The sequence below is a fragment of the Amblyraja radiata genome, chromosome 14 (genome assembly GCF_010909765.2).
Source record: "Amblyraja radiata isolate CabotCenter1 chromosome 14, sAmbRad1.1.pri, whole genome shotgun sequence".
Taxonomy (NCBI): Eukaryota; Metazoa; Chordata; class Chondrichthyes; order Rajiformes; family Rajidae; genus Amblyraja; species Amblyraja radiata.
Window position 1 is genome coordinate 12,766,364 of NC_045969.1, and position 14,382 is coordinate 12,780,745.

At 43.5% G+C, this 14,382-nt stretch overlaps 1 protein-coding gene across 4 annotated transcripts in view; it reads right to left on the reverse strand.

Annotated features, from left to right (window-relative positions):
- runx1 (RUNX family transcription factor 1) overlaps nt 1–14,382 on the reverse strand; it is a 173,170-nt gene that overhangs the window by 154,330 nt on the left and 4,458 nt on the right. The window lies entirely within an intron of this gene.

Genomic DNA, 14,382 nt, shown 5'->3' on the forward strand with positions numbered 1-14,382 from the left:
TGTTTTAGTTCATAATTGATTATGAACTGAAGTGAATGAGTGACCGGTTGTACATAAGCTACTGTGAAACATCACCTCAGAAATGCACTACAGGGCTTGATCAAAGAGCTGTTACTATTTCTGTAGCAATGTATACAACTTAATTTTCACAGCATTCTGTCAGCTGAAGCTGGGTGAAAATTGCCGCCATATCAGTATCTTATGTTTACATTTACATTTACCAAACCAATTAACTTACAAACTTGTAAGTTTTTAGAGTATGAGAGGAAACCGAATAAAGCCCACGCAAGTCACGGGGAGAACGTACAATCTCCGTACAGACAAGCACCCATAGTCAGGATAGAACCCGGGTCTCTGGCGCTGTAAGGCAGCATTTCTAACGCTGCGCCACCGTGCTGCCATTTGGTTTATATTCTCCAAACCACCCAAGTAGGCATGGCTTAGCTTATGGCGATGCAGTATGTTGTCTATTTGATGTCCACGGAGCGATTTTTAAGCGCCGAATGGAAGTAAAGTTAAATACCCGCGGTAACTGGAATGGGACTTGGTGCAAATCTAAAACCAATGTTCAAGTACGGAAGAAAAATTTGTTTGACTTCCATCATAACCCCTTGGGTGGCATTTTGATGGAATGAATGAAACTGCTGCATAGGAATAAGTAGAACGCAGGCAGATTCTACAAAGGAGACACAAGTGACTGCAGATGCTGGAATGTAAAGCAAAGTACAAATGCTGGAGGAACTCCGCAGGTCAGGCAACATCTCTGTGTGTGTGTGGGGGGGGGGGGGGGGTGGAACAAATAGATGACATTTTGGGTCAGTATATTTTTTGGACTGATGAAATGTCTTGCCCAAAAATGTTGCTTATCCTTTTCCCTCCACAGATGCTGCCTGACTTGTTGAATCCCCCCAAAAGTTTATTTTTAGCTCCAGATTCTGTAAAGGTTAGAAAATCCATTCAGTTAAAGCAAAACGCGGTCCATGAGACTAATCGATAAACTATGGTAGCTCATCCCACATCAGTGGGCATGTAAACTGAGCCTAATGTTGCCCTTGCTAACAGCGGCCTATTTCATTTATCATCGTTACTTTTTCCATATCTTTCATTAATTTGTTCTATATCTCTCTGTATCACCGTTTGTATCTCTCGTTTCCCTTTCCCCTGACTCTCAGTCTGAAGAACGGACTCGACCCAAAACATCAACTATTCCTATTCTCCAGAGACGCTGTCTGACCCGCTGAGTTACTCCAGCTTTTTGTGTCTACCTTCTGTTTGAACCCGCCTATGCAGTTTCTCCCTTCACACTAATGTTGCCCTTACCAGATATCCACGAACACTATTCAAGCCTGGGATGTCAGGACTGTCTTATGAAGAAAGACTGGATAGACTTGGTTTATACTTGGTTTATACTTGGTTATAATTTAGGAGATTGAGAGGGGATCTTATAGAAACTTACAAAATTCTTAAGGGGTTGGACAGGCTAGATGCAGGAAGATTGCTCCCGATGTTGGGGAAGTCCAGGACAAGGGGTCACAGCTTAAGGATAAGGGGGAAACCCTTTAAAACCGAGATGAGAAGAACTTTTTTCACACAGAGAGTGGTGAATCTCTGGAACTCCCTGCCACAGAGGGTAGTCGAGGCCAGTTCATTGGCTATATTTAAGAGGGAGTTAGATGTGGCCCTTGTGGCTAAGGGGATCAGAGGGTATGGAGAGAAGGCAGGTACGGGATACTGAGTTGGATGATCAGCCATGATCATATTGAATGGCGGTGCAGGCTCGAAGGGCCGAATGGCCTACTCCTGCACCTAATTTCTATGTTTCTATGTTTCTATGTTTCTAAGCCTTTGGATGGTGATCTGTGAAGGAACTGTGCAGGATATTGCCTCTGCTATGACAGCAGAGCACCATGCCTCTGTAGCAACCTAATGGCACCTTACTTGGCTGAGATCAGAGGGGGGAACTGAGGGAGAAGAGGAAATAGGGGGAAAGAGGTCAAACAGGGGAGTTTATGAGTCAGTGTCCCATTCGAGTAACAATGGCTCGAGTTCAAGCCAACATCGCAGTATTTACTAGTGTGTAGGAGGGAACTGCAGATGCTGGTAAAGACCGAAGAAAGAAACAAAATGCTGGTGTAAATCATCAGGACAGGCAGCATCCCTGGAGAGAAGCAAGTCAGAAGAAAGGTCTCGACCCAAAACATCACCCATTCCTTCTCTCCAGAGATGCTGCCTGTCGCGCCGAGGCACTCCAGCATTTTGTGTCTATCTTAGAATAAACAGTCTTAGAATAAAGGGGAGGTCATTTAAGACTGAGGTGAGAAAAAACTTTTTCACCCAGAGAGTTGTGAATTTATGGAATTCCCTGCCACAGAGGGCAGTGGAGGCCAAGTCACTGGATGGATTTAAGAGAGAGTTAGATAGAGCTCTAGGGGCTAGTGGAGTCAAGGGATATGGGGAGAAGGCAGGCACGGGTTATTGAAAGGGGACGATCAGCCATGATCACAATGAATGGCGGTGCTGGCTCAAAGGGCCGAATGGCCTCCTCCTGCACCTATTTTCTATGTTTCTATCTTTGTAGTGTTTACTGTTGGTGGCACTGGCCAGCACCTTATGAGAGGTGTTCATAGGAAAAGAGCAACTCTGCACGCTTCTGCATGCGGGTAATCTGCTGAGACGGAAATTCTGCAATAGCTGCTCGATCTCTTATCAGTTTGACACAGGTCTGTGGCTTTTATTGTCGCTTTTGGCCCACTGTAACTGCCAGAACTTTCAGCAAATGTCGAGCTGCTTTCATGCTAACATGTTGCTGTCACTTTGTAAAAATAAGTGTAGAAAGGGACTGCAGATGCTGGTACGTGCTGAAGATAGACACAAAAACAAAACTCTCGGATATCCCCTCCCAATTACCCCTGGACTATGACTCCATGGATGAGCACCAGGCCATTATCTCTCAGACCATCTCTGGTTTTGTCAAAAAGATAGACACAAAATGCTGGAGTAACTCAGTGGGTCAGACAGCATCTCTGGTGTAAAGGAACAGGTGACGTTTCAGTTCAAGACCCTTCTACAGACTTCGTCTGATTGCATCACTTCCGGCCATCTATGTAAAAAAAAGCCCCTTTTTTTTACCTCCCATTCACTCCCCTCTAGTTTTTGTCTGAAGAAGGGTCTCGACCCAAAATATCACCCGTCCTTTGTCTCCAGAGATGCTGCCTGACCCGCTGAGTTACTCCAGCACTTTGTGCCTATCTTCATTTTGTAAAAATAATTTGGACTGCACATGTTACCCATTATCTCTGCCCTATTTTTGGCACTCTTGCTTAAAGTATTACCGGTTCAATGCAAAACACAAATGGTGGCAAGAACTTCTGTTACAAATGCAAGAATTTACATATTTCGATTTTAGCTGGATAATTTTGCTGGTAGCAATGTATTTGATCAGTACAAAGCTTCCCAGAAGCACAAAACCTGTCAGTTTTGTGTAGAGGTTTAATACAGTGGCATATCAAGTAACAATTAGCAACGAGTAAACATTCAATAAAATTAGAGGCTAATGTACATAATAGTGCAGAACCAATTACCCCTGTTGGTGGCCCCTGTTATATCTCTCGAACATAGTTAGAAACAGTTAATGGCTCGTGTTATATAATTCTAACTGACTAACTTTCTCTCTGATGGTTAAAGGGCAGTTGATCATATTTTAATTGTATTTCAGATTTTCATCATTGTATTGATGTACAATATTTCATATTGTATGAGGTTAGCCCTTGAATCAAATTGTGCGGCAGATTTTGGGCAGAAATACCCTGTGTAGGCGTCAATTGGAGCATTACCTCAAGAGTCAATGGCTGGTGGCAATTTGTTATGTTAATGTTCATTTTTGACTCTTCAACAGGGATTAAACCTGCCCCATTATCAGGTTGAGATCACATTGTACATGAAGGATCCATTACTGCATACATTTACTGCATTAGCACACGTTACGCCAGTGATAACTCTACTGTATTACTTGATTGGGACCATCTGATGACATGAAAGGCATTGTGTTATCAGTATTATTCGAATTGATTTTTCTACATGAGTAAATTGTCTGGAGATTTCTAAAACAGGGCAAAGTCTGATCTTTAAAATGGAGGTTAAATTTATATTCCTATTAACCCCAATGCATTTTGCATGAGAGATCAGCATGGAGCCTTTCTTAATAGGTAGGCTTTTTTTTTGCTGCAGAAATTCATAGTTAGTGATTGCCTCAAATTCTCCAGCCATTGGAAAATTAGGAGGGCTCCAAAGTGCAAGGGCCTGATTTTCACACTTTAATTATTTATATTCTCTCAGAGCAGAGCTTCTGACACAACACTGTGTGGAAAATCTTATACCATCCAGCTATGTATTGGAGCAGATATAGTTGAAGTTTAATTTTGCCCAATACTGGATGGTAGCAAACCCATCTCATAGCCATCCCTTGAACATTTACGCCTGCAACTTAAACCATGATCTTACCCTATCAAGAGTTAAGAGTGTTTTATTACCATATGTCCCAGTTCAGTGTGTATGTATAAATACATACATTAAATCTATGATGTTCAGAGCTTATTTGGAGATGGTAGTGTTTAACAGCCTGATGGCTGTAGGGAAGAAGCTGTTCCTGAACCTGGGCATTACAGTTTTCTTCTTCCTGATGGCATGGGTAAAATGAGTGTGTGGCCAGTGTAGTGTGGGACTCTGGTGATGCTGGCTGCCTTTTTGAGGCAGCGACTGTTGTAAATCCAGTCAAGTCTATGACAGGACAAACCCTGCTTAAGCTAAGTCTTGATTAGTAAGAGCGTCAAAGATTATGGGGAGACGGCAGGGGAATTGGGGTTAAGAGGGAAAAATAGATCAGCCATGATCGAATGGTGGAGTAGACCAGATGGGCCGAATGGTCTAATTCTGCTCCTATGTCTTATGGCCAATTCTAGATAACTGTAAAACCTCGGTCCAGACACTCACAATCTTGAACATAGACGTGGTGAATTGTCACCTGCGCAAAGTGCTGCTGCACCTGATCATTGTGTCCTCAAGAGGGTATGTAATCGGAGATGGAGATGGATTAAGAACAATTAAACCCCTACGAAAGAAACGTATTGTGTGGGAGTTTAAAAAAAACGTCTAATCACATCAGTTGAAGGCCAACAAAACTATATAGTCCCTTTCATGATATCACTTCTGTACGCCGCGCAGAATAGTCTTTTGACACTTGCAACTACAATAATAGTGGTTGGCGTTGGGCCTGAGCAGCTGCAGTGAACAGCTTGTGCCACTCTGCAGGAATGGAATCACACCCAGGAAATGGAGATGTATGGGCCGTTATGCTATACCATCCAGCCAGCAATCTGCACGAAACCCGATGCCTCACAAAGGACAAAGGAATTTTTATTCAGGGGATTTCATAGCCGGGGAACATTAAAAAGGAAGGTGATTTAATTGACAGAGTAAGGGCAGAATAAGTACATATAAAGTTTATAATGACCGCAGAGGCTGCCTTTGTATTAAGTAATTAACACCTTTTTTTAAAATGAGTAGTTGTGGTATGTTTGATGCTCTTTGAAATGGGATCGAATTGTACTGCTTAGGATAAATATCTGATATTAGTTTAGGTAGGAAGAGGTTTGATGAAGATTTTGGTAGCAACTGTTGGCAAACAGTAGCTGAAAAACTCAATGCACTTGGATCATGTTCCTGGGTTAGTCTGATGGAGATATTGACTTTCAGTTAATTGGTGCCTCTACTGAAACAGCGGACAAGGGAACACCATTCTGTACGACAGGTACATGCCCAGTGATATTACTATGTGGCCATATACCACACCTGGATCCTGGGCAGTAATAGTAACATCCATTACTCTGAAGATAGATACAAAAAGCTGGAGTAACTCAGTGGGTCAGACAGCATCTCTAGAGAAAAGGAATAGGTGATGTTACGGGTCAAGACCCTTCTTCAGACTGAAACATGTCTGAAAACATCTGAAGAAGGGACTCGACCCGAAGCGTCACATACTATTTTCCTCTCGAGATGCTGTCTGACCCAGAGTTCCTCCAGATTTTTGTGTCGGTCTTTGGTTTAAACCAGCATCTGCAGTTCCTTCCTACACATCCAGTAATCAGTTTGGCTTAACATGTTTTTAAACATGATGCTTTTGAATCTTAAATATTACAGACATGAAACAGTTGGAGACACAGCATGCCCATTGGAGCCAATAGTCAGAACTAGAAACCTGCCTGTTGTCTCCATAGAGGCCACCAGACCTGTTGTGGCTTCATTGCCTTTACATTGGTCAAAGGCCTTCAACCAAATGCAGCAACATACAACCCTTCAAAAGGAAGTAAAGTTAGCCATAACTAACATACATTTCCATCAGCCCTTCCTATTCGCACGTTGACTTAGGGACAGCGATTAATGGCGCCAGTAGAGATGCTGCCTCACAGTTTCAGTGACCCAGGTTCGGTCCTGAATTTGCACTGTCTCTGTGACTACACAGGTCTGGTCCAGGTGCACCAGCACCTCAGTTCCTTCCCACCTCCCAAAGATGCGCGAGTCCTTCGGTTAATTCTCTTCTAAGATTCCCTGAGTGAATGTATAGGCAAGAGGTGGAATTTTGGGGAAGGGAAGGGGGAATTTGATGAGGAGATTAAAATGACGCTTATGTAGGATCCGTGTAAACAGATAATTTGAGCGTGAACTACGGGGGTGGGTGGGGGGAAGAATGGGTGAATTATGGGGGAACTTTGGTGGAGGGCCTGTTTTGATCTTATATGACTGTGTCTCAGAAGGATTGACAGTGAAATCCAGCAGTTAATTCTCGACACAATATTATCCCACAAAAACAAATGAGTTGAACAATAAATAGAATTTAAGACTTAATCGATAGAGTTTAGCACTTATCTTGTAAATTGTACCATGGAATCTTCCAACATCTAAAGCAAACAGGTAGAGCTTTGACTTAGTGTCTTGTTAAGGAATGGAAATGAATTTCAAAATGGGATTACAATAGGATGGTACTGTAGTGTAACGTACCAGAGATTACTTTCATGGCCAGAATGGCTGAAGTGCAACCCACCCACAGGACGATGCTAGCATTTCAGCCGGTACATTCTGCTCAGCTCCCAATTTGACTTCAAATTCAAACACCAAGGCAGGAATAATAGCTTCACTTGAAGTCAAAGTGACAAAGAAACAATTACTTGTCACCAGAATGGCAGATTAGCTAACCTTATTGTAACTAACTATTTTATCATAGATTTCTGTGAATGCCTACAGAACAGGCAGCCAGTTCCCAAAGCCAATTTTCACACATGGAAGGAACTGCAGATGCTGGTTTACACGGAAGACAGACACAAAATGCTGCAGTAACTCAGTGGGTCAGGCAGCATCTCTGGAGAAAGGGAATAGGTGGCGTGTAAAATCGAGACCCTTCCTCAGTCTGAAGAAGGATTCTGACCCAAAACGTCACCTATTCCTTTTCTGCAGAGATGCTGCCTGTCCAGCTGAGTTATTCCAGCATTCTGTGCCCATCTGCACACATGGATGAAATGTCTTCCTTAAGATGCTGACGTATCTGTAGCATTTGTATGGACTTTTCAGCTGCACTTTCAGATATGCAGAATTCTTTCCTACTGGATGTGACTGAACTTTGAAATTGAGCCACGTCCACCAGGTACTACTCAGCCTCTGTGTTTTTGCATAATTGAAAGAGCCTTGTACGGATTCTGTTCTCATTTACATTTTGGGCTGGGATGCAAAACCAAATTTAATCACAACAATTTTTGAATACTGGCCTCGGGAAGGTCTTGATTAACTGGTTCAGAAAGGAAATGCTTTCATTTGGTGCAATATTTCGACACCTCTTTGTACTTCTGCCACGGAATTTATACAAACATTGTATACACTGCTTTTAGACACAAAATGCTGGAGTAACTCAGCGGGCGAGGCAGCATCTCTGGAAAAAAGGAATGGGTGACGTTTTGGGTCGAGACCCTTCTTCAGCCTGATGAAGGGACTCAGTCTTCAGACTTCAGTCTGAAGGGTCTCGACCCGAAACGTCACCCATTCCCTTTCTCTAGTTACTCCAGCATTTTGTGTCTACCTTCGATTTAAACCAACATCTGCAGTTCTTTCTTACACATACACTGCTTTCAGTTTAGTTTAGGTTCTAGATACAGTGTGGAAACAGGCCCTTCGGCCCACAGAGACCACTAGCACATTCCTACACACTAGGGACTTTACAATCTTTACCGAAGCCAATTAACCTACAAACCTGCACATCTTTGGAGCGTGGGTGGAAACAAGAGCATTTGGGGAAAACCAACACGGTAACGGGGAGAACGTGCAAACTCCGGACAGACAGCACCCGTGGTCAGGATCAAACCCGGGTACCTTGCGCCGTAAGGCAGCAACTCTACCGTTGTACCACCGAGCCACTGTTGTTGGAAAAGGATCCTTCATATTTAAGCCCTAAATTGAACAATCCAAATTACTCTAGGCTGGGTCTATTTAGCATAAGGATTTAGGATTAGCGGGCTCTACAATGTCACAAGACATTCAAGTTTCTTTCTATTTAGTAATTCTACCATTTTTCACATTGGTTTGGTGAAGGAGATCGTGTGATACAGGATGGGTTGTATGGAGTAGGCTTTATCTATAGAACCAAGTGTAAACTAATGTTAGATGATGCCTTAAAGGACTGTACAATCCACCCTATTCACTGTGTTATTTGCATTCAGTCGCACCAATAGCAAGTTTATTGGTTTGGATTTCAAAACTCACTATTTAATTCGCCCCTTTGAGGTGGCAGTGACGACAATGGGAACTGAATTTAAGAAATCTACAGCAAGAGTTAGGTAAATTGACAAAAAAAAGGGCAAATAAAATATCTGGAGAATAGGACAAGTTTGGAGGGATATGGATCAAGCGCAGGCAGGTGGGACCAGTGTAGCTGGGACATGTTGGCTGGTGTGGGCAAGTTGGGCCGAAGGGCCTGTTTCTATACTGTATCACTCTATGACTCTATGACTCTTATATATCGGTGAGACCAAACATAGACTGGGCGATCGTTTCCTGACACCTTTGCTCAGTCCGCCTGGACCTACCTGATCTCCCGGTTGCTAAACACCCTAATTCCCCTTCCCATTCCCACACTGACCTTAATGTCCTGGTCCTCCTCCATTGTCAGATTGAGGCCAAACACAAATTGGAGGAACAGCACCTCATATTTCGCTTGGGCATCTTACAATCCAGCCGTATGATTTTGATTTCTCTAACGTCAAGTAACCCTTGCATCCCCTCTCTCTCCATCCCTCCCCCACCCAAGTCATACGAGCTTTAAAGTCATCTCGTTGAGTCTCCATGTCTGTAACTCATTTTCACCTAGCCAACAAGCTAACAATGGCCTTTTTCCTCTATCATCATTACCTTTTTGCAAATCTTTCATTCATTTGTTCTATATCTCTTGTTTCCCCTTCCCTGTGACCCACTGAGTTACTCCAGCTTTTTGTGTCTATCTGCAGTTTAAACCAGCATCTGCAGTTCTATCCTACACAAATGAAATATCATTTGGACTGTAATAGACCACTCAATATAGGAGCATTCTGTGAACAGTGCTGAAATAGCTCAGTATGTAGTTTAAAAAGTTCTGCGAGTTATATTATACTTTATACATAGGACCGATTATATTCTCCTGCTGGCCAGGGAAATGAATACAATGTAATATCCTGGGCATTAACATGGACCAGTCCCGAGCTCGGCTCAGAGATTTAGTTCAGTTTAGTTTAGTTTAGAGATACAGCGCAGAAATAGGCCCTTCGGCGCACTGGGTCCGTGCCGACCAGCGATCCCCGCACATTAACATTATCCTACACACACTAGAGACAATTTTACATTTGCACCAAGCCAATTAACCTACAAACCTTACGTCTTTGGAGTGTAGGAGGAAACCAGAGATCTCAGAGAAAGCCCAGACAGTAATGGTCACGGTGAGAATGTACAACGTCTGTGCAGACAGCACCCGTGGTCAGGATCGAAACTGGGTCTCTAGTGTTGTAAGGCAGTAGCTCTACCACTATACTACTCTGCTGCCCAATGGTATCAAGATGTTATCAAAAATATGGCCTACCAGCACCTCTATATTCTGAAGTTTTAAGAGATTTGGTATGTCACAGAATTCTCTAACAAGCTTCTTCCAGCTTTCTCCTCCCCCCCTTGCCCCCGCCTGCCCTTAATCAGTCTGAAGAAGGTTCCCAACCCGAAACGTCACCTGTCCATGTTCTCTATGGATGCTGCTTGACCCACTGAGTTACTCCAGCACTTTGTCTTTTTTGTTGTTGTAAACCGGCATCTGCAGTTCCTTGTTTCTAAAACTGCTAGAAATTTAGATTTCTAGATGGTTAGAATCATGTGCTGTTTAGAAACAGGATACTTTCTACAGATGGTTGCATCTTAGGCTGATATGGCAATTCCAACCTACAGGAACGCAAGAGGCTGCAGATGCATCTACAGATACACCAGAGAAAGCATTTTATCAGGAGGCATCACAGCTTGGTTTGGGAACAGCTCCATCCAAGAGCCCAAGAAATCGCAGTGGATTGTGGACAGAGCCCAGACTATCACACAGCCCAGCCCATTGATTCCATTTATACCTCACGCTCCCAGCATAATCAAGGACGAGTTACACCCTGGCCACTCCCTCTTCACCCCTCTCCCATCAGACAAAAGGTATAGAGGTGTGAAACACACACCATCAGATTCAGAGCCAGTTTCTTCTCAGCTGTTATCAGCAGTGCTGAACTACTATCTACATCTTTGATGACCCTCGGACTATCCTTGATTGGAATTTGCTGGCTTTACCTTGCACTAAACGTTATTCCTTTATTATGTATCTATACACTGTAAATGGATCGATTGTAATCATGTATTGTCTTTCTGCTGACTGGTTAGCACGCAACAAAAGCTTTTCACTGTACCTCGGTGAGTATGACAATAAACTAGACTGAAGTGGTGGATTCAAGCCGGTCCATTACGGGAATACCGCTACCCACCATCGAAACCATGTACACAGGGTGTTGCATCAAGAAGGCAGCATCCATGATCAATGATCCAAACCATTCGGGTCATGTCCACTTCTTGCTGTTGCCATCAGGCAGGAGGTACAGAAGTCTGAAGTTCCACACCACCAAGTTCAGGAACAGCTACTTTCCTACAACCATCAGGTCCTTGAATCAACCTGCAAAACCCTAATCCCACCCCAGTAACTGAACACCACGGACCACCTCCATCCGTTACAGTAACGTCCTGAAGGGAAGCTAAACTTGTCATTCTCCAATATTTAATTGACTCTGTGGTAACTCCAAAGCAATTGCTTCTCTATTGCCCTGTGAAAAATCCCAGCAAATCATTTAGTTGAATGTTGTGGGAGTGCAGTTGTTTGAAAATCACCATCACCATCACCTTCACCTTCTCAAAGGCTTAGTTTAGTTTAGTTTAGAGATACTGCGCGGAAACAGTATCCTTTGGCCCACCGAGTCCTCGCCGACCAACGGTTACCCCGTACACTAGCACTATCCTACACACTAGGGACAATTTACAATTTTTACCGAAGATAATTGATTTACATACCTGTACGCCTTTGGAATGTGGGAGGAAACCAGAGCACCGGGAGAAAACACATGTGATTATAGGGAGAATGTACAAACTCCATACAGACAGCACCCGTAGTTAAAGTTGAACCGGGTCTCTGGCATTGTAAGGCAGCAAGTCTACCGTGCCGCCCTCAATTCGGTTTTCTCATTCAAGATATTGTCTCAACTCTTGTTGCATCCCTTGTATTTGCGGTTTGTCCACTCCCCCTGTGAACCATGTGGGTTTTCTGCGGGTGCTGCGGTTTCCTCCCACAATCCATGTTTGTAGGTTAATTGGCTTCGGTAAGTCGTAAAATTGTCCCTGGTGTGTGTAGGTTAGTGTACAGGGTGACCGCGGGTTGCCGTAGACTTGGTAGGCTGAAGTGTCTGTTTCTGCATTGTGCCTCTAGTAAGTAAGGTTAAGACTAAAGTCTAATTAAGGAGGCTGCCATCTTGAATTGTGCCAGGCTTCACTAAGGACAATGACCTGTGATACTGGTTGAGGATCAAATGCAGATTTGGATAGCAAAGAGATATTCCTTACTCTTCTTTCAAGCAGTGCCATGATCTCTTCTAACACCCACTAGTGGCAGTAGGGCCGGTAGACCTCAGGTTAGCATCACACCTGAAAGACAGCACGGGCAACAGTGCTGCACCTCCTCGGTACTGCTCTTCAGTCTAGGTTTTTTTTAAACTAATCTCTCCGCATCAGGACTCGAACTGTCTGCTCGTTGATTCAGAATGATTGTGCTCCCCACTAAACTATTGCTGACTCCAAACCCTAGACAGAGGGTACAAGACGGCAGATGCACGAGTCGGGATGAGTCATCCCCAGCACATGTTTAAAACTTTAAAGAGTGCGTTGTCCAGGCTCGTATAAAGTTGGCTCAAATTCACCCTGGGCTATCCACCTCCTCATGGAATAATACAAGTTTGCACTTCTGATTTAGCATATTACTATTGGAAAACCATATGGTGGGAGAGGGTTAACAAATTGCACACCATTCCTTAAATGCAGAACAGACCTCGACTGTGTTTCTATTTGGTTAAGAGTCCATGCTTTACATTCAATTCTGGAATTAGAAAGCTAATATGAGCCAGTTTACATCAGCATCTGTAGTGTGCAACCACAACCCTTCTGCCGAGCCCCCTCAGGTCCCAGTGATGGCAAAACACCCACGCAGCGAGATCAGAACTTTTAAGTTGCCATCACGATGGTGACTTATGCACGCGCATACCCGTGGCTGTGAGATAGACACAGAAAGCTGGAGTAACTCAGCTGGTCAGGCAGCATCTCTGGAGGAAAGAATGGGTGACGTTTCAGACCGAGACCTCAGTCTTCAGGCAGCTCAGTCTGAAGAAGGATTTCGACCCGAAACGTCACCGATTCTTTTTCTCCAGAGATACTGCCTGACCCACTTAGTTACTCCAGCATTTTGTGTCTATTTTCGGTGTAAACCAGCCTCGTCAAATTGTTCAATCTGATCACGCTGATCATTTTATATGCAATAACATTAATCCTTTAGCAAGGGAAATGAGGAATATAAATGTGGCCGTCTCACAATGTCAGGCAGTGTCCTGTGGGAGGTTACCAGGAGAACATTCTATAGTTTCAGATTTTATTCTCAAAAAGTTTGGCGTTTAGTTTATTGTCCCGGGTGCTGTGAAAAGGTTTTGTTGCATGCTAACCAGTCAGCGCAAAGACAATACATGATTACAATTAATCCACTCAAAAGCACAGCAAAATGAGTTATATTTGATTCCCTCATCTGTCAGGAGTATTGTGGCAACTGTTCTGTGCATCTGTAAATTATTTTTCTTTCTAAACCACCTTTTCAATGTCTTTAGAAAACCTTTTAAAGCATAGAGTTTTTATCTTAAAACGAGTTAATTCACATGCACAATTTTGTAAAAAAAAAGGTATACCGAGATTAGTTTTGATGCTTAGTTGAGTTTATTGTCACATGTACTCAGGTACAGTGAAAAGCTTTTTGTTGCATGCTACCCAGTCAGCGGAAAGACAATGCGTGATTGCAATCGAGCTGTCCACAGTGTACAGATACTGGACAAAGGGAATAATGTTTAGTGCACGAGGAAACAAGTTGGCTGGTCTCTATCCGATGGGGTAAGGAGCAGCTTAACAGCCAGCGCTGACTGCCACAGCACTGTGTGATGCTATGTCTGATGCAGTTTCACAATGAAATAATGTGAAGTGCTCCTTCAGTGAGCAACCGAAATGTACCGGTCCATCACGCTCTAAGATTACACGTCTTGACGAGACCCCCATTTCTGCAGCACTGATCGCACATTGACGATAGGTTTGGTCCCTCATACTGTGTGCAGTCATAAAGCCTGCACCACTTGGGAGTTTTACAGCACTGGGCCTGCACTCACTGGAATTTAGAAGGTTGAGGAGTACCTCATGAAACTTACAGAATAATGAAAGGCATAGGTCGAGTGGATGTGGAAAGGATGTTTCCACTGGTGGGAGAGTCTAGCACTAGAGATCATAGCCTCAGAATTAAAGTGCGCTCATTTAGAATGGAGATGAGGAGGAACTTCTTAAGTCAGAGGGTAGTTAATTTGTGGTACTCATTGCCACAGAGGAGGCCAAGTCGGCGGATATTTTTAAGGCAGAGATAGACTCATCCTTGATTAGAACGGGTATCTAGGGTTATGGGGAGAAGGCAGAAAAATGGGATTAGGAGGCAGAGATCAGCCATGATTGAATGGC